The following is a 25,027-nucleotide window of genomic DNA, read 5'->3' as shown; positions in this document are numbered from 1 at the left end:
CTGTTCTTATTGTAACTTGAATTTAAGATTTAGAATCAGAAAAAGCTTATTTGGTAAAGTATTTATAGGGCATAGCCAGTTTTAAGCACAAGGGAATCCTATGGTCACTGGGGGCCCCTAGTTCTTGGGAGGCCCCGACCACAGCAAGTTATCTTGTTTTAATATTTTGTCATGTTTGTCAAACCGAAAAAAAAAAAACTGTTGCAGCAATCTTGTACACTTAATAAATCAGGTGGATAGGATGAAGTATCCTAAGCAATGGCACCACGTCTTTAATATTCAGAGCTGTCTCTCATTGTACTAGCACTCATAATTATGTGAGCATCTGTTTTGCCATATAGCAGTCTTCCTAAGTTCATTACATGTGTTACCATGGACATGGCCCCCTTGACCAAGTTAAATCATACTGGTGGTCATTCTCTCCATGAAAACTAACAGGTGTGCCCCCTTTGGAAGAGGTGGAGCAGCAAACTGACAAAAGAACCTCTTCTCCTTCACCCTTTGTCCTGTGTATCCATTCCCAGTTGCCATGCCTGTTTAATTATTTAAATGGATACTACTGCTCATCCTTTTGGAAAGTACAATGTCTTATTTTTTTTTCCTAATCTCCCTCAGAGACAATGATGCCACACTGAAGTGATGCTTGAACAAAAATGGATGCCTTGCTGTGGTGACTTTAGAAACTGCACTATTCAAATTTGTAAAGTTAGTTCAGGATTTCCTGATAGTCTGGAAAACAATCTAGGTGGCAAACCCTGTTTGTTAATTGTAACTGGAGGCCGCACTGACTGCTAAACCTGCTTAGGCCTACTGATATTGTTAGCCTTCCTAACTCCATCTAACTTCTTTTTGGTTTCAGTGGTTCCCCTGAAACAATTTTGTGGAGCACTCCCACTCTAAAACTCCGAAGGTAGTTTTTAACACTTATATTTTACGTACAGATAACCACCAGGAGGTGGGCAGAACAGGGAAGTGTTGGGACTTTGTTAACCCAGCTGGATTCTGAAGTTCCTTTAGTGTTGTTGAAATCTCCTCCCCATTAATCCTCATGGAGGAGCCCACTGATTCTGTTCATTCTGGTCAAGATGTGCTGTTGTTACTTCATTAAAGCAAAATTTGAACAGAAGGAAGCAGGACATTTCTTTTTGCATGAAATATATTATTCATATTAGAAATTAGGCTCCTACAGAAGGTCAGGGTAAAATTCCTTGAGTTTCAGTAGCCTGAAGGAAAAAAAAAAGATTGAAAAGAGAACATCCATTGCAGTTTTCCATAGGAAATCATTGTCTGTGTGATTTCTAAGTGTGCGCCAACAATAATTCAATTGTTTGGGGAATTAATTACTTTGTTTGATTTGGTACAACTGTATGTTTTTTGTTTCACCCTTTGGTGTTTCAGGCATTATTTTTTGGCATTTCAGCTTGCAGTATAGTAAAAGTCAGTGTTTCATAGTAGAAGCTAGAAACTATTCCAAATGCATTTAGGGACTCCTTATTAAAAGTGCAAGAACCAACACTGCAAGTCTCAAATCTCTGAAACAATTGCAATTTAAACAGAAAAAAACATTTAATTGTGAAATTACTACTGTTTAAAGGCTTTTTTGCAGGAGAGTGTCATCCTCTGCACCCCTGATGTAGTGGCTGTACCTCATACCCTTAATGCATTGTTTTATATTAATATATTTTTTACTTCATATGGTTCTTTTAATCTCAGCATTTTAATTTAGCAAGCAGAAAGGCTCTCTGATGGTCAGTCTGTTTCTAAAACTGTCTTGGGCAAGAAACACAGTTAAGTAATTTTCGAGGCAGAAGGACCCAGATCATAAATATAAGGCTTAAAATACAGTGTATTGGTTACTGAACTCTTCTGCATCTTAATGCAGAAACTTCAGCACCAAGCATCAGATTTTAGCATGCTATTTGGCACCAACCAAAAACTTAAAACAAATTATCAGTGTCACTCTATCACTACCATTTGTGGTAAAGCAATAGAAACCACCAACTCCTTCAAATACTCCAGTGTGTAGCTAGACCAGTCACTAACATTTCATACTATACTAGCAGCTCTGGTGAAGTGGAGGAATATAGCCCTGACCACAGCCCAGCTGACCCAGGCTCAATTAGTAGCTCAGGTGACTGATGAAGTGACAGGGAGGGAAGGGTGTTACCATCCCTAGTGGGAGGACGGTTCTGTGGGCATATCCTGTGACAATCCATGGTGGAGGCTAAGGGACATTGCCATTAGGAGGCATGGACCAAATTGGGGATAGGGTGGGGCAAAATGACACATGAACCCCATTCCATGCCCACCCCTTGGACACTACTATGGGAACCATGATGGAGGGGGAGTAATGGGGTAGGTCAAAATGAAATCCCTCTGGTGGATGTTGATGGCCAAGCCCTGCACTGGGCCCAGCCCTCTGGGAGGAAGTTCAGATGGGTTGGGAGGTGGCCAGGAGACTCAGCAATGGATGTGAGGCACTATGTAAAATGACGTAGGATAATGCAGAGGGGAAGAAAAAGCTACACGCCTACAAAAATCCAAACCAATATTGATAAATCAAGAACAAAGGTTAACACACTTCTCTTCCATGCCAGGAAAATCTCACCCTACCTATCCAAACCAGCCAAAGCACTGATAAGCAAAAGAGTCCAAGTCGAATATGGACTACAAATAATAGTCACATCCTCTCCCCCATGCTATACACTATTGAAAACAAAATATATTGCTTTGTCACTAACTCACCCTCTCATGAGCACCATCTCCTCACCATCAAAAAGCTAAATAGCTCCAACTACAGTACAGCGTAGACCTGCTATCAGGCTGTCTCATCTTAAAACTTCTCCATCCTTTATCATTCCTGCTGGTAGCTCCCAGACTTTATGGTAAACATACACACTACAACCTCAGATGCGTCTCAAAACAAATCCCCCATTCCAACCCTCACAAGTCAGGCTACTCTACTCAAACCACTCTTCCTCCATCCTTGCTCCTAAAATGTGGGAATCCCCCACCAACCCACCTAAACAAGCTACGCACATTCAGAGCTTAACACTCCACACCAAATCAAACTACTGCTGTCCCACGGCAGGACACATCACATAAGAGCCTCTCAATTTCTAGCATTAATCTTTTTCAGCGACTAACATCTTCCCAAACCTCCCCTGCCCTAGTTCTCATTACTACAAGTATTTCCACTACAATGTAAACTTGAAATATATGCAAATAAAATTGTAAAATGTGCATTCTTTTCATAATTCTTGCTACATCTGATAATTGCTGTGATGCCCGTGCCCTGGCCCAGAAATCAAGGAGCCTCAATCCTCACCACTAACACCAGAAAGGGTGTCTCATATAGGAGAAAGGATAACAAATACACACAGTAAAGTGCAATTTCCCTTAAGAGCACACAGAGATCACAGTCAGTTTGGGGCTGGTTGCTCCCTTGGTCCCCAGGTCCCCAATAAGACTCCCCACTGGCACAGCTATAGGGTCCACACACACACACACACACACACACACACACACACACACACACACACACACACACACACACACACACTTTGAGATAAGTATTTATACAACTTCACAGACACTCCTGGGAAAGGCTGACACAGATTCTCCAGCTGTGCCCCTTTACCCAGGCTATATGGTAGTAATTACTGCCACCACCAGCTAATAATTATCAGCTACCCAAAGGCCCTTAAAAGGGTGTCCAATTATTATTGTGCAATATTATTATCCAACAGTAGTGTAACTTAAGCAATCAAGGCTTATTGGAAGGGCCTGGTACAGGATCACTTATAAGCATGCAATGTACTCTAGAGCTTAAATTATCTGTACATAAACCAGCCACAGTTGAAAAGGGTTTAAAAATATTTAATAATAAATACCAAGAGCACAAGACAATACTACTACACCACAGTGCTATTCTAGAGTTCAGAGATCACACAGAAACTTAAAATAATTTAGTAGTAGAGTTCTGACATAACAGAAAAACACTTAGTCTAATCTTTATAATTCCTAGCTACTTCTAGGAGAAAACACAGTTCTAACATACTACTTACATAAAGAGAGCATAAGGCAGTGCTGAGTTGAATGTCCAAGATCAAAATGCTTACAGTCTCTCTCTGAGCTAGAGTGTTTAAAATCACTAACAAACATTTCTGCTGGGCCATCCCATATTACATCATTCTCATTTAGTCACCATTACATAATTTCTTTGACACTAAGCTTGGAGTTTCCAGGCCAACAGGCTACATTATTTAGCAAGCTAACACCTGCTCAGGAAGCTACAACAATAAAATACATTTCACATGTACACTCTAGTAATTATTCCTTAAGTTAAAACAATAGAAAGAATATGCTAGCCCAGACAGGCTGACTCAGAGGTCTACAGATCAAAGGCTAGATTTGAAATAATTTTAACTTCAAAAGAAAGATTTGAAATGCTTGACTTAATTTTCCTTACAGCAGATGGCAATGTTCCTACAATCTTGAAGTTCAACATTTTAGTATTTTCTTTCATTTAAGAAACAAGCCTGTACTTTACATTTATATTTACAAATGCCAGAATTATCTGCACAATTCTAAGTGGCTAGGCTGGCAGCCTTCACCCATCTCTACCAGTCTTCATACCCCCCCCCCCTGGAAAACTCAAGCTAGTTTTTCAAGTGATCCTTGATAAACGCCGCTTGAGAGGGTTAGGTCTATCTGAGTGTACCTCACCCCATTCCCTGTCTTGAGAGCCCATCTGCATTGGCATTGCTAATCCCACTGCGGTGCTGCACTGACATTTCATATGCTTGCAACCACAGGCTCCATCTTATCAACTTGGCATTTTGCTGACTTGCTCTGTTTAACCATGTTAGAGGGTTGTGATCTGTCATTACAGTTTATTTTCTTCCATACAGATAAGGCGGAAGTTTCTGCAATGCCCACACTATGGCTAGACATTCCTTTTCTACAGCTGCATAGCATTCCTCCCTGAATTGAAGCCTACGACTGAGATAAATCACTGGGTGCTCTTCCCCCTCTGAAGAAATCTGGCTAAGTATAGCCCCCACCCCATGGTTTGAAGCATCAACTTGCACAACAAATTCTTTGCTGTAATCTGGACTGGCTAACACAGGGGGTCCTCCCAAAGCTTCTTTAAGCTTCTGGAATGCCTGCTCACATGCTGGGGTAAACACTACCTTATCTGGCCTGTTCTTCCTTGTCAGGTCTGTGAGGGGAGCAGCTATGGTACTATAACTAGGGACGAACTTTCTGTATTACCCTGCTGTCCCTAAGAATGCCCTCACCTGCTTTTTAGAAACAGGTGCAGGCCATGCCTGAATAGCTTTCACTTTGGCAGGTTCTGGCCTTATCTTACCACTCCCCACTCTATGTCCTAAGTAGGAGACCTCTGCCATACCCATCTGACATTTTCTCGGCTTAATGGTCAACCCTGCCCTCTGTAGTCTGCCCAACACCTCCCTGACATGCTGAAGGTGCTCTGGCCAGGAATGGCTGTAGATGGCAATATCATCTAGGTAAGCAAGGGCAAACCCTCCAGCTCCTACTAGGATATGACTTACCAGCCTATGGAAAGTCGCTTTCTTCATTCCAAAGGGCATCTTTGTGAACTCATACAAGCCAAAAGGAGTCACAAAGGCTGACTTCTGCCTAGCACTGGGAGTCAAGGGCACCTGCCAGTAACCCTTGGTAAGATCAATGGTTGTAAGATACTTAGCCCCACCCAGCTGCTATAGGGCCTCATCTGTCCTAGGCATGGGGTAAGCATTAGACTCTGTGTGACAATTTAATTTCCTGTAGTCCACACAGAACCTGGTGCTGCCATCCTTCTTTGGCACCAGCACCATTGGGGAGGCCCAGGGACTGTTGGACTCTTGAATTGCCCCTAGTTCCAACATCTCCTGTACCTCTTACCTCAGGGTCTGTCTGACTCTCTCAGGCACCCTATAAGGGGCCTGCCTAATAGGCCTTTGGGGTCCTGTATCCACCTGGTGCTGCACCAGGTGGGTGCACACTGGTTTCCCAGTGAACATGTCCCCAAATTCCTGCAACACTGCTTGGATTTCTCGAACCTGGGTAGGAGATAGCTGCTGGGACATTGCTACCCCTTCCACTGAGGTATCAGCCTGAGCCTCACTGAGGAGATCAGTCCCCAGATCTCCCTCAGACACCTCCTGCAATCCACTGCAAATGCTCAGCACAAGGGCCTGCCTATCATGGTAAGGTTTCATCATGAAAAGTGTGTCCACCAACAACTCTTACCTTACCTCTTCAATAATCAGCTTCTTACCCCCACACAACATGGCTTTAGACCATGTCATAGTATCACCACTGCCCTCCTCTTCTTCCTAGAAACAGTCAACAAAGCCTGTGACTCTGGCCACTTCTTATCCACTCTCTTCCTTGACCTCTGTAACGAATTTGACACCATTTCCCACAACCTGCTTCTTACCAAACTCTCTAAACTTAACCTATCTCCTTCCTCTACCCAGTTCTTCTCAAGCTATTTCACAAACAGGCAACAATCAGTTAAATGGAAACAAGCTACCTCTCCCTTTCCCAACACATCCACAGGCATCACCCAAGGTTCCATTCTAGGCCCACTATTATTCAACATATTCATAAATTATTTCTTCCAAGCCATTCCCAACTCCAGTCTCATCCAATATGCCAATGATTCTACTATAATCTGTTCCTCCCCTTCCATCACAACTCTTAACAATCTGACACAAGCCGCCTTATCTTCCATTGAACAGTGGATGATAGACAACCATCTAACCCTTAATGCAACTAAAACAAAACTTATGCTATTCAATGCATCCAAAACCTCTTCCCTAGACAAACAATCCTTCGTAATTACCAGCAAAAATAATACCCCCCTAGAACTAGTCTCTGACACAAAACTACTAGGAATTATCATAGATGATCAACTAAAATTTGACAAACATCTGCAAGCAAATATCAAAATAACTCATAAAAAATTAAGTATGCTTTACCGTCACAGTCGCTTTATCTCTCCCACCACCAGGATTACATTAGCTAATACATACCTCATCCCATCCCTTTTATATGATGCATCTATCTTAACCAGCCTGCAATCTTCCCTCAAAATAAAACTCTCATCTTGTTATAACAAAATATCCAAATTTGCAGCAGGTCAAAGAGCTCCTTCCCACCACTGTAATTCCCTTCACCAACTAAGTTGGCTAGAATTACCAAACTTCCTCACATATACCCAGCTTATCCAAGCACACAAACTCATACATAACCCATCTCTTTGCCCCTCCCTAGCAAATACCTTTGAAATGCAGAAGCCAGATAGACTCCTAAGATCCACTTCCCAAAACCTAATTAAATTGCATAAACCAAAATGTCCAGCTGGAAATCACCTGATGTCCTTCTCTCTTGCACGCCTCTGGAACACTTTCCCTTCTCCCATCCGCACCACCAGCAATCTCTCCTTGTTTAAAACCTTACTGCACTCGCACATTACTTCATAATGGAAATGCTCTTGCTCCCATCCAACCTAATTCTGACCACACTTTCTTCCTAACTTTCCAAAATTATTTGCTGCCTATCACTGCCTCCTAAACCCGTGTGATGTATTCGACCAATAACTAAAAAGGTACCTCATTGTAATTGCCCAAAAAATAAAAAATTACTACTTACTGAATTAACCTGATCTGATGTAATTTTGCAAATGAAAATCTTTTTATTTCTGCATTAGGTAACATTTACTTGAAATGTGTGATATGGATTTGTACTTTTTCTGAACTATGTATGTAACATTTATTTGAAATGTATACTGTGGATTTATGCTTTTTTTTCTGTACTATGTACCTGTATTTTTCTGGAGCTTTTCTCCCCAGGACTCCATTGAAAATGGGCTCCTTGTAGACCAATGGACTATCCTGGAAAACAAACTGCAAATAAATAAATAAATGTTAACATGGTACAGTTTGTGCCCCTGCCGTCTGCCTAGCAGTTCCACCATGTAGGTAACATCACTTACCTTTCTTACCACCTTATAGGGACCCTCCCAAGCTGCTTGCAGTTTGTTGTGTCTGACAGGAATGAGAACCATTACCTGCTGCCCCACAGCATACTCTCTAGCTCAAGCATTCCTGTCATACCACACCTTTTCTGTTGCTGGGCTTCTGCCAGGTTCTCCTGGGCCAAGCCCATGAGTTCCCTGAGCCTTGTCCTGAGGTTTAGGACGTATGTCACAACAGACTCCTTGTGGGACTCGCACTCACCTTCCCACTCATCTCAAATTAAATCTAGAGGTCCCTTCACCCTATGGCCATACAGCATCTCAAAGGGTGAAAAATCTGTGGATTCCTGGGGAACCTCTCTGTAAGCAAACAACAGATGGGGCAAATATTTGTCCCGCTCCCTCTTAAACTGATCTGCAAATGCCTGTAGCATGGACTTGATTGTAGAGATTAACAACAAGACCATTAGTCTGGGGATGGTAGGGGGTGGTCTTCATGTGCTTCACCTTACAGGACTTCCACAGACAAGTCAGCAGATCTGACATGAAATCGGCACCTCTGTCAGTCAGTATTTCTTTTGGGAAACCCACCCTGCTGATAAAAGATACAATAAAAGACATTTCACATGTACACTCTAGTAATTATTCCTTAAGTTAAAACAGTAGAAAGAATGTGCTAGCCCAGACAGGCTAACTCAGAGCTCTACAGATCAAAGGATATATTTGAAATACTTTTAACTTCAAAAGAAAGATTTGAAATGTTTGACTTAGTTTTTCTTACAGCAGATGGTAATGTTGCTACAATCTTGAAGTTCAACATTTTAGTATTTTCTTTCATTTAAGAAACAAGCCTGTACTTAACATCTATATTTACAAATGCCAGAATTATTTGCACAATTCTATCTGGCTAGGCTGGCAGCCTTCAGCCATCTCTACCAGTCTTCACAATTGCTACTGTAGATTTATTGTTATATATTTTTACTTTCTGTTCTGCTTTTGATATTCACAGGTTACTGTCTTTCTGTTCCACTTTTTCCTTCACTGTGAATAAGTTTACCTAGACAGTACCTGCAAATGGTCAGTTGTGATCAGTGTACTACCCCAGTAAAGAAATGTAAATAAATATGTAATGGAATCTGCATATACCTTCATCAGTATTTTGAAAGTAAAAGATATGCTACCTATATGAAACATGTATTTTTCCCAAATTCTTTGTACAGCAGCAAACATTTTATGCATAATATTTTAAGTATAAATCAAATCAAGACATATTATCTAGTAACACAAATCACTAAACATTTATTAAAAGAAGTATGTTCATTTTAAATTATACATAGCTTCAGTAATACAAAAATGTCATCTGATGTATCCATGTCATTTTATTGAAAGATCTTTTCACTGAAACTCATTAGGTCAAGCCTCTTTCATCGAAAATTAATTTCTCTAAAAGCTCATTTAATTATAAACTTACTTTACAACAAAAATACCATAAAAATGTTGATCTCCTGCATCCCCACCCCACTCTTCTATATATAGTAACTCCATGGTCATATAACCTCAGAGAAAAGAAAAAACAAAACACACAGTGAATCACTGCCAGAGCAAAAACACAACCATCTACAAATACTGTGCATAAACCTCAACACTTTTCAATGAAATGAGTTTTCAGTTAAATGAATTTTCAGTGAAATTAATTTTCATTAAAACTGACTCGACCAAATGAGTTTCAATGAAATCACCTTTCAATAAAATGGCATGGGCCTGCATATATTTCTCTTTCTCTCTCTATATATGTAAATGTATTTATGTATGTATGTATATATATATATATATATATATATATATATATATATATATATATGTGTGTGTGTGTGTGCCAAATATTGCTGAAACTCCCAAACGTCAATGTTAAAAACATCTACCACAAAATGTTGACAATGCAAATGTTAACAGACTACTACATATTCGCCAAGCACTAACCTTGCTGCATGCAAAATGTAAATGCATAAAACAGGAAAAAAGCATTTTTTGTAGGTAGGCAAGACTCACTGCACTCCCCACTACACATACACCTTCTGACAATAATATGTACTAACTCCAAGAATGTAGAATATGGGGGAAAGTGCACATTCTCCACTGCGAGAACTGTGCGATCCTGCACACCTGTTGGCTGTCGACTATATTTATTTATTTATTTATTTTATTTATTTATTTTATTTTTATTTTACATTTGTTAACCAGGCTAGTCCAGCTGGATATATTTCCATTTTCAGTGGAGGCCCGGGGAGAAAAGCACCAGTAATAACACAGAGATAATATAACACTTAAAAATAACCAGTACAAATTATACAAAGAAAGGATATTAAGAATACATAGTCATGAGTATTAATGAGAGGAAAAACTAACATTAATATCCTATAGACATACAGAATAAGCTATTCCCTGTGCAGAAAGGATATCTGAGATAAGATACAGTACATTTCAGAGGAATTACATTACTAACATAGATAGTTAATTTAATTACATTACTAACATAGGTAGTTTAATTTAATTACATTACTAACATAGGTAGTTAATTTAATTACATTACTAACATAGGTAGTTTAATTTAATTACATTACATTACTAACATAGGTAGTTTAATTTAATTACATTACTAACATAAGTAGTTAATTTAATTGCATTACTAACATAGGTAGTTTAATTTAATTACATTACTAACATAGGTAGTTAATTTAATTACATTACTAACATAGGTAGTTTAATTTAATTACATTACTAACATAGGTAGTTAATTTAATTACATTACTAACATAGGTAGTTTAATTTAATTACATTACTAACATAGGTAGTTTACTTTAATTACATTAATAACATAGGTAGTTTAATTTACTAGAGATAAATACTACTTCTGGAGGGGTGAAGTAGTAAAGATTGGTATGAGGAGGCAGTACAGAGAATAGCAGTAGAGAGAGCAGAGGAATTAGTCAGGGTTGCAACAGGGACATACCCAGCGAGTTTTTAAATTTTTTTTGAGCCTTTGTTTAAAGAGCTGCAGGGAGGGTTGTAAAGTCAGATCTGGTGGCAGAAGATTCCAAATTTTTCCTGCAGTATTGGAGAACAGAAAGTTCCCTGCCAGGTTGTTTGATTTGCTTGTGCTAGCAAGAAGTTTACTAGAGGATCGTAAAATATTTTATGAACAATGGTAAGTTGGGATAGTATCAAAATGTTGTTTAATTCTAACCAGTCGAGTTGCCGTAGGTTCTGACAATGGTGTGTTCTAAAAGGGTTTCCAGTGGCAAATCTGGCTATATTATTATAGGAGTTAGCTAGTTTGACCACATTACTTTTTTTAGGTTAGTATATATGGGTGAAGCAGATAGAAGAGTTGAGATTAAATGGGAGTGGGCAATTGTAGTTCGGGATGCTGGGGTTAAGAAGGGTTTTATTCTATATAAGGAGCCCATCTTTCTATTTACTGTTTTAATGGTGTTGTTAATATGGTTATCAAAGGTAAGGTTGTTATCAGTTGTGATACCTAGCAGTTTGGTGGTAGAGTCTGGGGCTATAATGGTGTCATTGTTAGATTTAATTGTAAAGTTTATGGGGGACGACTTAGTGGAAGGTGTAAAGAGTAAGAGTTTGGTCTTTTTGGCATTCAAAAGGAGACAATGTTTCAAGAACCAAGTCTCTACTGTGCTGAATACTTTTTGGGTTAGGGAATGTAGTTCAGATGTGGAGTTGGCAGAACAGATGAGTGTAGAATCGTCTGCATATTGTATGCAGGTAGCTTGAGGGATTGCTGAGTGGAGGTCATTGATGAACAAAGAGAAGAGAAGAGGTCCTAGAATAAAGCCCTGAGGGACCCCCAAGGGAGACGGGCAGGTGAGAAGATAGCTTGTTTCCCCAGTGAACTGCTTGTTGCCTGTTATTAAGGTAGGACTTGAACCAGCAGATAGCCTTGGTGTCTAGAGAGAGGGAGCCAAGTGTATTTATGAGTAAGGAATGGTTTACCATGTCAAAAGCTTTTGATAGGTCAATAAAGAGTGCTGAGGTGAGGCAATTGTTATTACGGTTGTGGTTGGTGAAGTTGGTGAATGAAAGGAGAGCTGTGGTGGTACTATGAAATGGTCTAAAACAATGCTGGCAGTTAGCTAAAATGTTGTGTTTGGTTAAGTGGTTCATTAGCTGATGGTGAATACATTTTTCCATAACCTTTGCTATGGGAGATAAGAGAGCTATGGGCCTGTAATTGGAAAAATCATTAGAGCTACCACCTTTATGTAAGGGGATTATGTGGGAGATTTTCCAGATGTCTGGGATAATTCCCTCAGTTAGAGTTCTATTGATAAGGATGGAAATAGGGAAGGCAACTGATTAAGCTGCTTTTTTCAGGTATTCAGAGGGTAATTGGTCTGCAGAGGGAGTACATGGTTTAAGCTTTTGGATGATTTTTTTTATGTAAGAAGTAGGGATGGGTTGTAGTTGGAAGGTTGGAAGAGTACCAGGTAAAGAGAAAGGGAGACTAGAATTGTCTGTGGAAAGTTGACGGGCTAGGCCTTGTATGGTGTCAGTAAAGAAGGAATTGAGGGCATTGGCAGTTTCCTGTGGAGTATTATTATCAGCTCCTTAGTCAGCCATATTTTGTCGACTAAATAGATGTCAACTAACTATAGTGTCTACAAAATTTTATGAATAGAGATATCCAGTCAGTGTTTCAAATCACTGAATGTCCTTTGGTTAAGACCAAATGACTGAACAAGCAGTTCAGTAATAGGAGATAATACCCTGACACAGAGCTTGACATCAGTGATGGAAGATATTACTCAACACAGAGACTGACAATAAAATATTATGCTTGAGTGCAGATTCATTAATTCTCCACCTGCATGGCTTGTATGACAGGCAAAGTCTTCACAGGGAAAACCCTATGTATCACTCTCTCTCTTCATATAAAAATATATATACATGTGTTTGTTTGTGTCTTTCGGCTTTTCCCGGTTAGGGGTCGCCACAGTGGAACTCCGGTCCGCTAATGATTGGCAGTAGATTTTTATGTGCTGGCTTGCCGGGCCTAATGCACAACCTTCAACGAAGGAACGCCCGTTCACGCATGTCGCCACACAGAAGACGGTCTAACTGAGAATCGAATGGGCAACGTTTAACTGTGAGGCAACAATGCTACCGCAGCACCACCACTGCAGTCATATATATATATATATATATATATATATATATATATATATATATATATATATACACACACACACACACACACACACACACACACATATATATATATATATATATATATATATATATATGTGTGTGTGTGTGTGTGTGTGTGTGTGTGTGTGTGTGTGTGTGTGTGTGTCTGTTTGTGTGTTTTTCATACGCAGGTTACATTAAAAAATGTCAGCTAGTTTTACCATAAATAGGTCACAAAAGGTCTTTTAGAATATTTTCTTAAATAGCTGCAGAGGGTGAATGCAGAATATATAGACACTCTTCACTTCAACAATATGTTTAATCCCATACAAAATATGTAAGAAGTATATAAACATATAATCAAACATAAATACGTTTTTTAGTTGCACAGCCTATTTCCCTCATAAAGCAATGCCAGCATTTATGCTTCATGCTTTAATTCTACTTTATGATCAACTATATTTCATTGTAAACTACCTATGCATTATAAAATGGTAAATGTAGCACTGAAACTGAACAATTGTACTGCAAATGACTGAGGACAATTTCAGTAAAAGCCTGAGTAGACTAAATAATCTTTTAAGTATTTCTTCACTCCGAAGAGTGTCCCTGAATGCAGGTAGCAATGTTTTATTTCATATATATTACTGTCATACAATCAGTGAATAGACTAACAGTTATATAGACCGTATTAAATGACAGGAATGTTATGCTTACAGAAAGTAGTATGAATATCCTCAGTGTCATTGATATACAAATTGCGGTTAGAAGTAATGCAGTAATAGTCTGGAAATCACAAATAATTAGCTTTTCTTCATGTTCTTGAGTTTATCAGATCAAGTATTTAATTTTCCATTTTCTCTGTCAAAGTTTGCAAAAAAACAGTTTAATACTGTGGACTAGAAGTTCTTTAAAGGTTAGTAAAAGTTATTTATAAACTTTGTTGAATTTATAAATAGTACTTAAAATAATAAAATAAAAGAAAGTTAAAATGTCCCAAGAGTTTCATACTAAAATATGCTTATTATATATTTGACTCAGTAAGTGCATTCTTCCTAGCACTAAAATTGAGAGATACCATCTTTTCATTGTAGCAGACAGCACAAGATCCAATCAGTAATGAAGATATACTTCAGAGCTTGGAGACGTTGATTAGTGAACTGCAAACTTACCCTGTATTATACTCTCAGCAAGTACTTTTCTGCAAAACATTTCAGTTAATGCTTCATTTATATCCTGTTAGTTATCAGCAATTAGGTATTTGCTTATGGGATTATGAATGCTGCATTCCAACGGCACAAAACTCAACATGGGATAACATAAAAGATGTAGTTGAACTGAATTTGAATTGTAATTCATTTTTTCCTCCAATAAGATGCATGCATATGTGCCTACAAATAAATGTGCACATGTATGCAGTCTTGCACAGACACACACACACACACACACACACACACACACACACACACACACACACACGCAGTTTTATTGTATGTCAGAGTGAGCTTTTACCATTTATGATCTATCTCCAGCTACTTTTCTCTAAAGCAGAAGGTAAATGGAAGCTACTGTTCACAGCTTCATGCCAACACCAAATTATGACAGTGCATACTATGTGATGTAGCATCTTTTGAAACATGTGGTTAAATATGGGTGCTGGCATTCTTCTTTTATTATATGTAACTGATGAAGCACTGACCGTGGAAACACAGCTTCTCACTGCTTCAGTTTTTGGACATTTAAACATAGGCGTACTGCACAGTACAAATTCCATTGCATCTACAGTTAGAATGTTCGTAACCAAAGGGACCCTGGTGTCACTCATGTGGTCAGGCCTTTACAGTCTACCTCTCCCCACCCAACAACATATTATAAAGCAGGATGGTAGCACTCACACATCCTTTTATGGTAAAATGAAATGCATATAAAATGTACATAACACGATCTGGCTATATATATATATATATATATATATATATATATATATATATATATATATTGTCCATACATCACACTTTGCATTATTTGAATTCTGATAATATTATTCTAGAAAACAACATAGTTCTCTATCCACTTTTTATTGCTGCTGCTTTTACAAACAAAATGTATAACAGTAAATAATTAAGATAATGAAGTAAAAATGGGTATATAAGATAAAGTCATATATTAGTTTATGTTGCTATTGATGTTTTACATCATGTATCAAGCCTTTGCCTTCATTTAACTACAATATTCCACATATCCATATAGTTTTGACACAGTTTTTTATTTGCATGCAGTTGAGGAATTCTTTTATCTATCTTACAGCAGCGCTCTACCTGTACTTTTATTTTAATTTTGCCAGTTTTTGTAGCAATCACTGTTTTAATGCAGAGTAATAAAATAAATTGCCAAAATAAAAAGGTTATGCAAAATAATGACTAAATATCTCAAAAATGAGATGTTTTACATCATTCTCCATCTTGTATCTTACCGCTTAAAGCCTCCGTCTCATGTTATCTACTATATTATATGAACCTACAGCTTCTAGCATGCAGCATCTTATAATACTCATATTTTCTTTATCTTTAAATTACTGCTCCACTTTGATGTTCTTATCACACCTGGGATACTGTGCCATCTTAGTGGCATATACTGTTCACACTTTAAGCTTTTCTTAGCACCTTCTGGTCTTATAGTGCATACATTTACAGTCAAAGTGTATTAATTTATACTGTATGCGCCCAATTATAGTTCATATCCAATTTACTAACATTACATAAAATAAACAGACATGGGCCTCTAATGCATAAATTGTTGCATCTGTGCATATTCTCGGTTATTCAGAAAATCAGAAATTGAAAGTCAGTGAACTATTACCATGGTTTATACAGGAAATAAAAAAGAGGAGAAAAGGGTGATGCATTTTTGTCAAGATTTAGCAGATCCAGTGGAAAAATATTGCTGAAGAGTTTGTGATTAGCAGCCAAAAAGGGGCACAGTCAAAGTCAAAGTAAACTTTATTGTCATTTAGAACTACACACTGTAGCCTAAATTAAATTTCATGCATCAGCTCAATTTTTGATATTACAAAAGAAAGTGAAACAATACATACAAATATGGGAATTAACATAACTAACAAATACAATACTACTCCCAGTACATGCAAGAAAGAGGAGAGACATTTGTCAACACTCATATATGAAATGAATTCCCTCCCCTGAGTTAAATTAAGTACCCTGTTTAAAGTAATACAAAACACACTACAGACTAAACAATGTTAAGTTATTTGCCTAATTTTGCACTTGAGTGTGTTAAATAATACTGACTATGGATATAATAAATAAATATTGCACTTACTTGGAATATATGTAAGTATATATTGCACAAATAAATAAAAAATTGACTTATTATGCGTCCAGACCCGTGGGACAAGTGCCTGAGTTCAGAAGTCTAGTTACTGTAGGGTAAAAACTGTTATTGAATCTTGTAGTCCTACAGTGGATGCTGCAATATCTCCTGCCCGATCTGAGATGCTTACACAGTCCATAAACAGGATGCATGTTGTCCTGTATTATTTTGGTGACCTTTTGGATGTTTCTTGCAGAATAAAGTTGTTGTATCGATGGAAGACTGGAACCTGTTACCTTCTCTGCAACCCTCACCACTCTGCAACCCTCACCACTCTTTGCAGTGCCTTCCTTTCTGTAACTGTGCAGCTTCCAAACCACACTCTGAAGTTGCAGGTGAGGATGCTCTCTATTGCGCCTCTATACAAAGTGGAGAGAATATAAGGAGGAAGCTTAGTTTTTTTCAGCCTTCTTAAAAAGTGAAGGCACTGGTGTGCTTTCTTGACCAGATGGCTGGTGTTTTCCGACCACGAGAGATCCTTTGGTATGTGTACACCCAGGAATTTGATACTCTTAACCCTCTCCACACTCTCACCATTGATCCTGAGCAATGGGTGCTTTGTTCTCCTTTTCCTGAAGTCGATGATAATCTCTTTGGTCTTGCTTACATTCAGGTGAAGGTTGTTCCCCTCACATCACCTGACCAGAGATGCCACCTCCTCTGTGTACACCCTTTCATCCTCCTTTGTGATGAGTCCCATGACTGTGGTGCATCATCAAACTTGATGATATGGTTGGACTTGTGCTTAGCATAGCAGTCATGGGTCAGGAGGGTGATCAACAGTGGGCTGAGAACACATCCCTGTGGAACCCCAGTGTTAATCATGATGCACTTTGATGTGTTCTTACCTGAACACACCATCTGTGCTCTCTCAATTAGGAAGTCCAGGATCCAGTTACATAGATGTTTACTGATTCCTAAATGGGCCAGTTTTTCTAGCAGCTGTATTGGTACCACAGTATTAAATGCAGAGCCGAAGTCTATGAACAGCATTCTCACATAGTTGTCTTTGCCCTCTAAATGCTCAAGGGAGATGTGTAGTGCTACTGATATGGCATTAGCTGTGGATTAGTTAGCTCTGTACGCAGATTGCAGAGGGTCAAAATCAGGAGGTAGGCATAATGAAAGATGCTGTTTGATCAGCTGCTCAAAACATTTCATAATAGTGGATGTCATAGCAACTGGTCTGTAGTCGTTAGGGCTGGAGGAAGTGGTTTTCTTGGGTAGTGAGATGATGTTAGTTCCCTTGTAGCATGAGGGTACTTTCCCCATGGCGAGAGAGGCCTTAAATATTTCCTTGAGCACTGTGCATAGTTGATCAGCACAGCCTTTTAACATCATGCCCAGTATGTTGTCTGGTCCAGCAGCCTTCCTAAGGTTCAATCTCTTTAGTTCTCTTCCTGCCCCCTCTGTGCTGGGTACTGCATCCTCCTCATCAGTTGGTAGCTTTTGTGCCAACCTGTTGTTTCTTTCCTCAAATCTACCAAAGAATATGTTCAAACTGTCCAGGAATTTGATGCTGTCCTCACACTGTGCTGACTGATTTTGTAGTCAGTGATCTCCTGTATGCCTTGCCATAGTCTCCTTGCATCCTTCAAGTCTTCAAAGTGGCTCCGTACCTTTCTGCCTACTCCCTCTTAGCCTCCTTTATACCCCTCCTCAGATTACCTCTTGCTACACTTAGGGCTGCTTTGTGCTTTACCCAGTAAGCTGAGTTTCTCTCCTTCAGAAGCTCATATACCTTAGGGGTGAGCCATGGCTTCTGGTTAGCTCTAATGGTGATACTCTTGGTATTTGTTACCTCATCAACACAGTTTGAAATGTATGCCATCACTACCTCAGTGTAGTCATCAATGTTCAGATGCTGATTCAATGTGGCTGCCTCCTTGAACATATCCCAGTTGGTTCTTTCAAATGAGTCTTGGAGAACCTCCATAGCCCCCTCGGGCCATACCCTGATTTGTTTCTTCATGGGTTTCTCTCTAACCAGTTCAGGGTTGTAAGCTGGTGATAGCAAGATGGTATAGTCAGAATTTCCCATTTGTGGAAGTTGCACTGCCTCATAAGCTTTCTTTAAGGTTTATGTACACCTTGTCCAGGATATTATCACCCCTTGTAGGAACGTCGATATACTGATGGTAGTGTGGGAGTACTTCTTTCAGATCTGCTTTATTAAACTCACCAGCTGCCATGTGTACAAGGTCAGGATATTTGCTGTGCAGCTCACCCATGTGATTGCATAGTTTATTTAGAGCCTCAGTGGTATTACCACTAGGTGGGATATACGCCACTGTTACACTGACCACATTCAGCTCCCAGGGCAAGTAAAATGGTCTACATTTAATGGACAGGAACTCTACGTTCTCACAGCAGTGTGATAGCATGATTTCACAGTTGCTGCACCATTTTTTGTTAACATAGATGAAGACTCCACCTCCTCTGGTCTTTCCACACAGTGTATGTTATCTGTGTGCACGAAACAGTATAAAATTCTTTAAGTTTACTGCTCTATCATTTATCTTGTCACACAGCCATATCTCAGTAATCAAAAATAAACTAGTATTTCTCACCTTGTTCTTGTTGGAGAGTTCTAGTCTCAAGTAGTCCATCTTGCTATGCAGTAATCTCACATTAGCTAGCAGTATAGTTGGTAGTACAGGCCTGTAGGGGGTTGTTTTTAATGTTACATCAATACCTGCTCTGCAACCTCTTTTACTTGCTCTCTGACATCTCTTTCTCTTTTTCCTTGTCCAGCATGGTCCAGAAATCAGTTTTACCAGTTTCAGACACTTTAGAGTACACTTTACAGGAATACTATTTCAACAAAGGTGGTCTACAGGAGAATCTATAAGCAGTAAAATATGAAAAATAGAAAGGCACTCAAACATGAAGCTAGGAAGAACAGACAACACTAAATCAAGTCACTAAAAATATGATGCTGTGTGGCAAATGGTACAGTCTGGAAGAATCTATAACTCGGTGGACAGCAATGCTGCCTACATGCAAAGCCCACATGGTAACCATCTATTGATGTCCAATGGTTACATCTACTATTTAGGGAAAAGGAAGAGTGAATGCTCACACGGGAAATGTGTGCTCATTCATTCAACACATCATCTATAATGGGCTGTAGCAGCAAAGCATGATGGGAATGTGGGATACCACACTCAAGTGAAGCAACAGCATGCTGAGGAGCTCTTTGTTAAATGGTCTGTCCTCTCCACATCTGCTCCTTTTTGTAAACATGTTTGCAGTAGTATTTTTCATTTGGTTCTGGCAGACCTTTCAAACATGCAAAGTACACCCTCACACAAAACCATACCTGTATTCTCTCTGTCTGCAAATTCATATACAACCTTTAGCAATTATTAAAGTACATTAACTGTTAATAGTTTATCTATTGCCTGTGAAATATTTGAAATGAAATATTTAAAACTGAAAAAGTATTGTATACATCATTTAAATTGTGTAATGCAAATTTTAGGTCAATTTTTGTGATATTTCTCATTGAAGACAAATTATATTTATCTAAGTAAAAATAAAACATATCCCACTTCCCTATAAACACTTAGTAATATTGCTCTGTGTTCATTCATCGTGCTGAACACTAGTTAATTTTAAGAAATGTACTAATTATACAGATTTCCATTTCTGGACATCTTATTTAGACCTCCCCTTCTCTCCCTAGAAGTTCACTTGTCAGTGGTGTAACAGGTAGCACATGTACCTTCAGTGCAGAAGGCTGTGGGTTCTATTCTCACACCAAGGACATGGGTTGCTAACACTGCAGTGTAGTATAAGGAGGAGGGGTGCTGTGCTCGAGCGTGTGTTATCATTTTGTTGAGATGTTAAACTGAAGCCCCATCTGACCAAGTGGGTGGAAGCTCAGGTGGATGCAAAAAGATTCCATGGCAGCTAGGGAAAGTGCCCTGATATCCTGGCCAAATTTCCCCTAGTAGTGTAAATACCACCTTGGGTTTCCCCTGAAAAGAGGCTACTAGCCTCATGGGACATTCCTGGTCAACAAAGTGTAAATAAGAAATGACTGAGAGTAAATACATAAAACTGATTTAAAGTACTCTGACCAATTGTTTATTATCTATGTAATCAAACTTAAAGAACACGAAAAAATAAAACTGCAGAAACAAAATGCAGCTAAAAACATACAAGTTTTATTCATTGTAAGCACTTTCACTCCAGCACAGGACACTTCATCAGACCATAAAAACAATTAACTAACAAATGAATTAAAATGCTTCGACAAATCATGTAAAACAACCAATCATGACACTGAGCACAAAGTACAAAATAGCAAATAAGAACACTTACACAAAGTTGACAGTCATTCATTTCCTTAAACCTTGTGCCTTAAAACAGGTCTTAAAAACTTAGTCCCTTGTCCGCTTGCAACTTAACTATCTAGCATAATTCATGTTGTGCTGTTATATTTCTAAAATCAACTAATCTCAAACATTCTTCTAACTGTTCAATAACCATGAATTTAAAAAAATATTTTGATTATCATTCTCCATAATGTGTTTTGCAAGTGCATTCCTATCATCGCATCTATATATCCCATTAATATGTTCCCTCATTTGTCTTCAAAGTGCGATTCCTCTTGCCAATCTAAAATGACAAGCATTTAATGCATTGCGCTAAATATACTAGATTACTAGACAATCTGCCTTCACCTTAAAAGAGTACCTCCTATGAGAAACAGGGTGTATTTGTAGCTACTCCAGAATCATTCATCTGCTTAGTGGTGCTTTGGTTTTGTTACAAACTTAAAGAACAAACCCGCTAGAGGGCAAATCATTCTGCTCTTTACACTTTGTATATTTTTTCTTATCAATGTACACCTCTTCTTCATTAGCAGTAATTCATCACATTAGTGTATATTTGATAGCACGTCCTTAAAAAAATCTGACACTGTCTGTACCTCCAACCCTCACCTCATTTTGGAGGCACCACTTCCTTCTCTCTTTCCCTTCATTCTTTTTATTACCTTTTTGTATCTTTATTTTCTCCTTCCTTTCTCCATTCTGCCCCATTAGAATGCCAGTATTCTCCTCCACATTTCTTTAATGTTCCCCTGTCAATTCTTCAACACATCCACTTTAAGAAGGCTTTATACCTTCGCAGGTTTTCAACACTGATATAAACAGATTTCTGCTCACTAGATTTTTATTTAAATGAGATCGCTCAGTTAGGTTTAACTGACTCCTATTTTAATTTAATGAATAGTGCCTGTTAAGAATAAGTTGCAAATCTCTAGGGATAAGGAAGTTTTCACTTATCCCCCCCCCCCCCCAAAGTTGCACAATATCAGAGTTACCATATTCAGAGAATTGGGGATATGAGGGTGCAGGGAAGCTTATCTCCAGAAATGCTCTTTTTAAATGTATTTATTTATCTCTATTATTTTGTGCTGTTGATATTTTTATATATTCATAGTCTGTAGCATGTTCCCTTTTCATCCTCACAAGAAGTCTTGCTTTACAGAAGCAAACAGGTACATCTTCACATCTCAAGGGTAAAATCCGTTTTATTCACACATGGGTAGCATGATGGCTTAATAGTAACATCTCTGCTTCTCAATAATAGGCTTGAGGTTAAATGCATGTATGCTCTACATCTGGGAGTTTTTTTTCTCTGGGTACTCCAGTTCTCCCTCCTTCCAAAAACATGGTGGAAGATTAGCTGTATTAAATTGTCCATTTATCTGTTGTATTTATCCCTGCCTTTGTGGCCCAGATCTTGGCTGAAAAGAGCACAAAAAGGATTAATTATCATACCCTGTTAACATAAAAGGGCCTTTTCCCCTATTCTCAGCCTTTTTTTCTGCCCTCCATGTGCCTCAACTTCTTTGTGGCTGCTCAGCTCATTGAGACTGTCCTAAGTCTATCTCAGCAGCCTCATCATCATTTGCACATTAATACTCCCCACTGCTGTAACATCTACTTTGTTCCCCTTGTCAGAAAAGATGTCTTCAGGTATCCTCTTTTCCTTATTCTTTGTTATTTTTAAGTATTATATATACATTTACCCATTTAATTCCTTCCTCCATTCTGAGCTTACCTTTTTCATTCTTGTGCAGTGCCTTACCTACATTTACCAAAATACTTTTCCAGTGCTTTTACAAAGCTGCTTCTATATGCACCAAATCCCTGAAAGGCTAGTACTACAAATCCACAAACCTTCCACTACAAACAGTCATCAGAAAATTAGTGAAGCAGTTCTAGTTCTCCCTCTGTTGTCTACTCCTCACAATTTTATTTTCACTTCCCATGAAGACTTCTGGCACTAGCAGAAATAACATTAGAGATAAGAGTAATCTCTACCTCACCCCACTCTGGTTTCTGCTGACAGTCCATGATTTAATCAAAGCTCTATGTTTGGTTGCTTGTGCAGCTCCATTATCTATCCATGGTATCTTTTCCCAGTCTCTGTTTCATTCTTCAGCGGAAAAAGAAGCCCCCTCTATATGCTCAAATTCTTGTTTTATGCTGAAAAGTGCAGACAACGTGCCCTCTTGCATTCCATCATTTCCAAAAGCTATCTCTCTGAACTTTATAGGTCTTCTCTCCTCCCTTAACCAGACTTGGCCAATCCACTTGTTTGTGTCTTGGCAAAATCGTATCTAACTTTAATGCACACATTGTTGCTAATACCTTACCACAATATTGACATGGAGATCATCATATAATTGCATGGATTTTCCTTTGTTTTTTTTTTCCGTTGGTAGAACCACCACATTTGCCTTTAACATAGTTCTCAGTAGGAAAGTATTTGTGCTACACAAATTTAATATTCTTTTGGCTCCTAGCAATGTCCTACCCTGCCTATCTTAAGAAGTCCACCATGTTCTCATGATTACACACTGCCATTACACTCCTCTGTGTTTGTATTACTTCCCTGACCTTTTCTATTATTATTTATTTGCCTAAAGTTTCCTTATCATCCTTTCTCGTCTCTTCTCACTCTCACTCTCACATTTGCTTCATCCTCCCCACTACCAAATAGTCCTAGTCCCGATTTTGTATAGGCCTTCCTTCACATCCTGACTGCCCCTGTTTCTGCCCCCTCACTTATTTACTCCATCTTTAAGGTTTCCATCTACTTCTGAATAGCCACACATAAAGGTCAGTCACTACTACCCTCAAATATTTGATCATATGCCCTGCCTCTAAGTACCTTAGTTTCCAAAAAAGAAGTCATGTACTCACCATAACGTTCCATCTGTGTTGTCCATTTTTATTCTACCTCAAGAAGTGGGTCAGATCCAACCCTCAAATCTGACTCAGGCACTTTTTACAGCTTAAATGTAAAGTATAAGGGGAAAACCTTAGCCCAAGCAAACAAATAAATCCAACAAAAGCCAAGGTTCGTCGGGGCACACAACAGGGGTTGTATAGTTAGTGTAAAGCAGAAAAGACTTCTACTTCCAGAAAAGTGAAGCACAAACACCATCTATTTCCACATTAAACCCACTTTTATTATACATTTTCATCAAAATAACTTCTTCAGATGCAACACCAGAAAACTATGCAAACCCCTTATTTATAACATATTCACTGACTATCGTTAAATAATTAATCAATAAAACCATTTTAAAATTTAAAGCTACAAGCCCTAAACACTTAAATGCTAAAAAAATGCTAAGACCAGCATTGATACTTTCCTATGACACCTCACTAATGAATGTACACTTATAAAATGTATAAAAGATATATACAATACATTATTTATAAAAACAAAATTGTATACATTCAATGTATAAAAGATATGCATAAAAAAACTCAGTATAATACCTACTAAGATATATGCTAAACTCTAAATAAGGTTAAAACAGTCTTAATTGTTCTGATAAAACTCTAACACAACCATTGTGTAAATAACTTTTTAAAATCTTTTGTTGAACAAAAAACTAAATAGTATGATAGTTTAATAGGCCATACCATTGAAACTCAACATATATGGTGTAAAAATAAAGTAAACTTAAGGGAGCCTTAAATGCTACTCTAAAATTCCTTCATTACAATATCGCTGCCCTTAACTTTAAAACTGGTGCCAGGAAAACAATCTCATTAAGTCCCAATGATCTATTAGCCTCCAAAATGACCTGTCAGTATACCACTTGGTATTCTATCCTGGCCTCCCACAGGCCACCCCTAACATCTTTGGGGATCTCTTTGAGCACAAAAAATGAGAATGTGGCTGTGGGACAGTAAAACATATGCTTCTCTCATTACCCCATCCCCTTGGACAATAAAGGGGCATTGTGGGCATCTGGCACATTTGTATGGCCTCAGCTTGCTACGGTTGGATCCTCTCTGATAGTTCCTTTTCATGAGGTTTTTAATATTTAGTCCCTTTCTAAAAATACAGGTAATGGGTGTACCACTAATGCCTTTCGGG

General features: G+C 38.5%; 1 protein-coding gene across 1 annotated transcript in view; it reads right to left on the bottom strand.

The window, feature by feature from the left end:
• Positions 1-25,027, bottom strand: part of BLK (BLK proto-oncogene, Src family tyrosine kinase) — a 961,491-nt gene that overhangs the window by 884,534 nt on the left and 51,930 nt on the right. The window lies entirely within an intron of this gene.

This window comes from Protopterus annectens, chromosome 2.part1, assembly GCF_019279795.1.
Source record: "Protopterus annectens isolate FY-2018-M chromosome 2.part1, PAN1.0, whole genome shotgun sequence".
NCBI classification, from domain to species: Eukaryota; Metazoa; Chordata; order Ceratodontiformes; family Protopteridae; genus Protopterus; species Protopterus annectens.
This window is presented reverse-complemented; position numbering and strand designations above follow the sequence as displayed.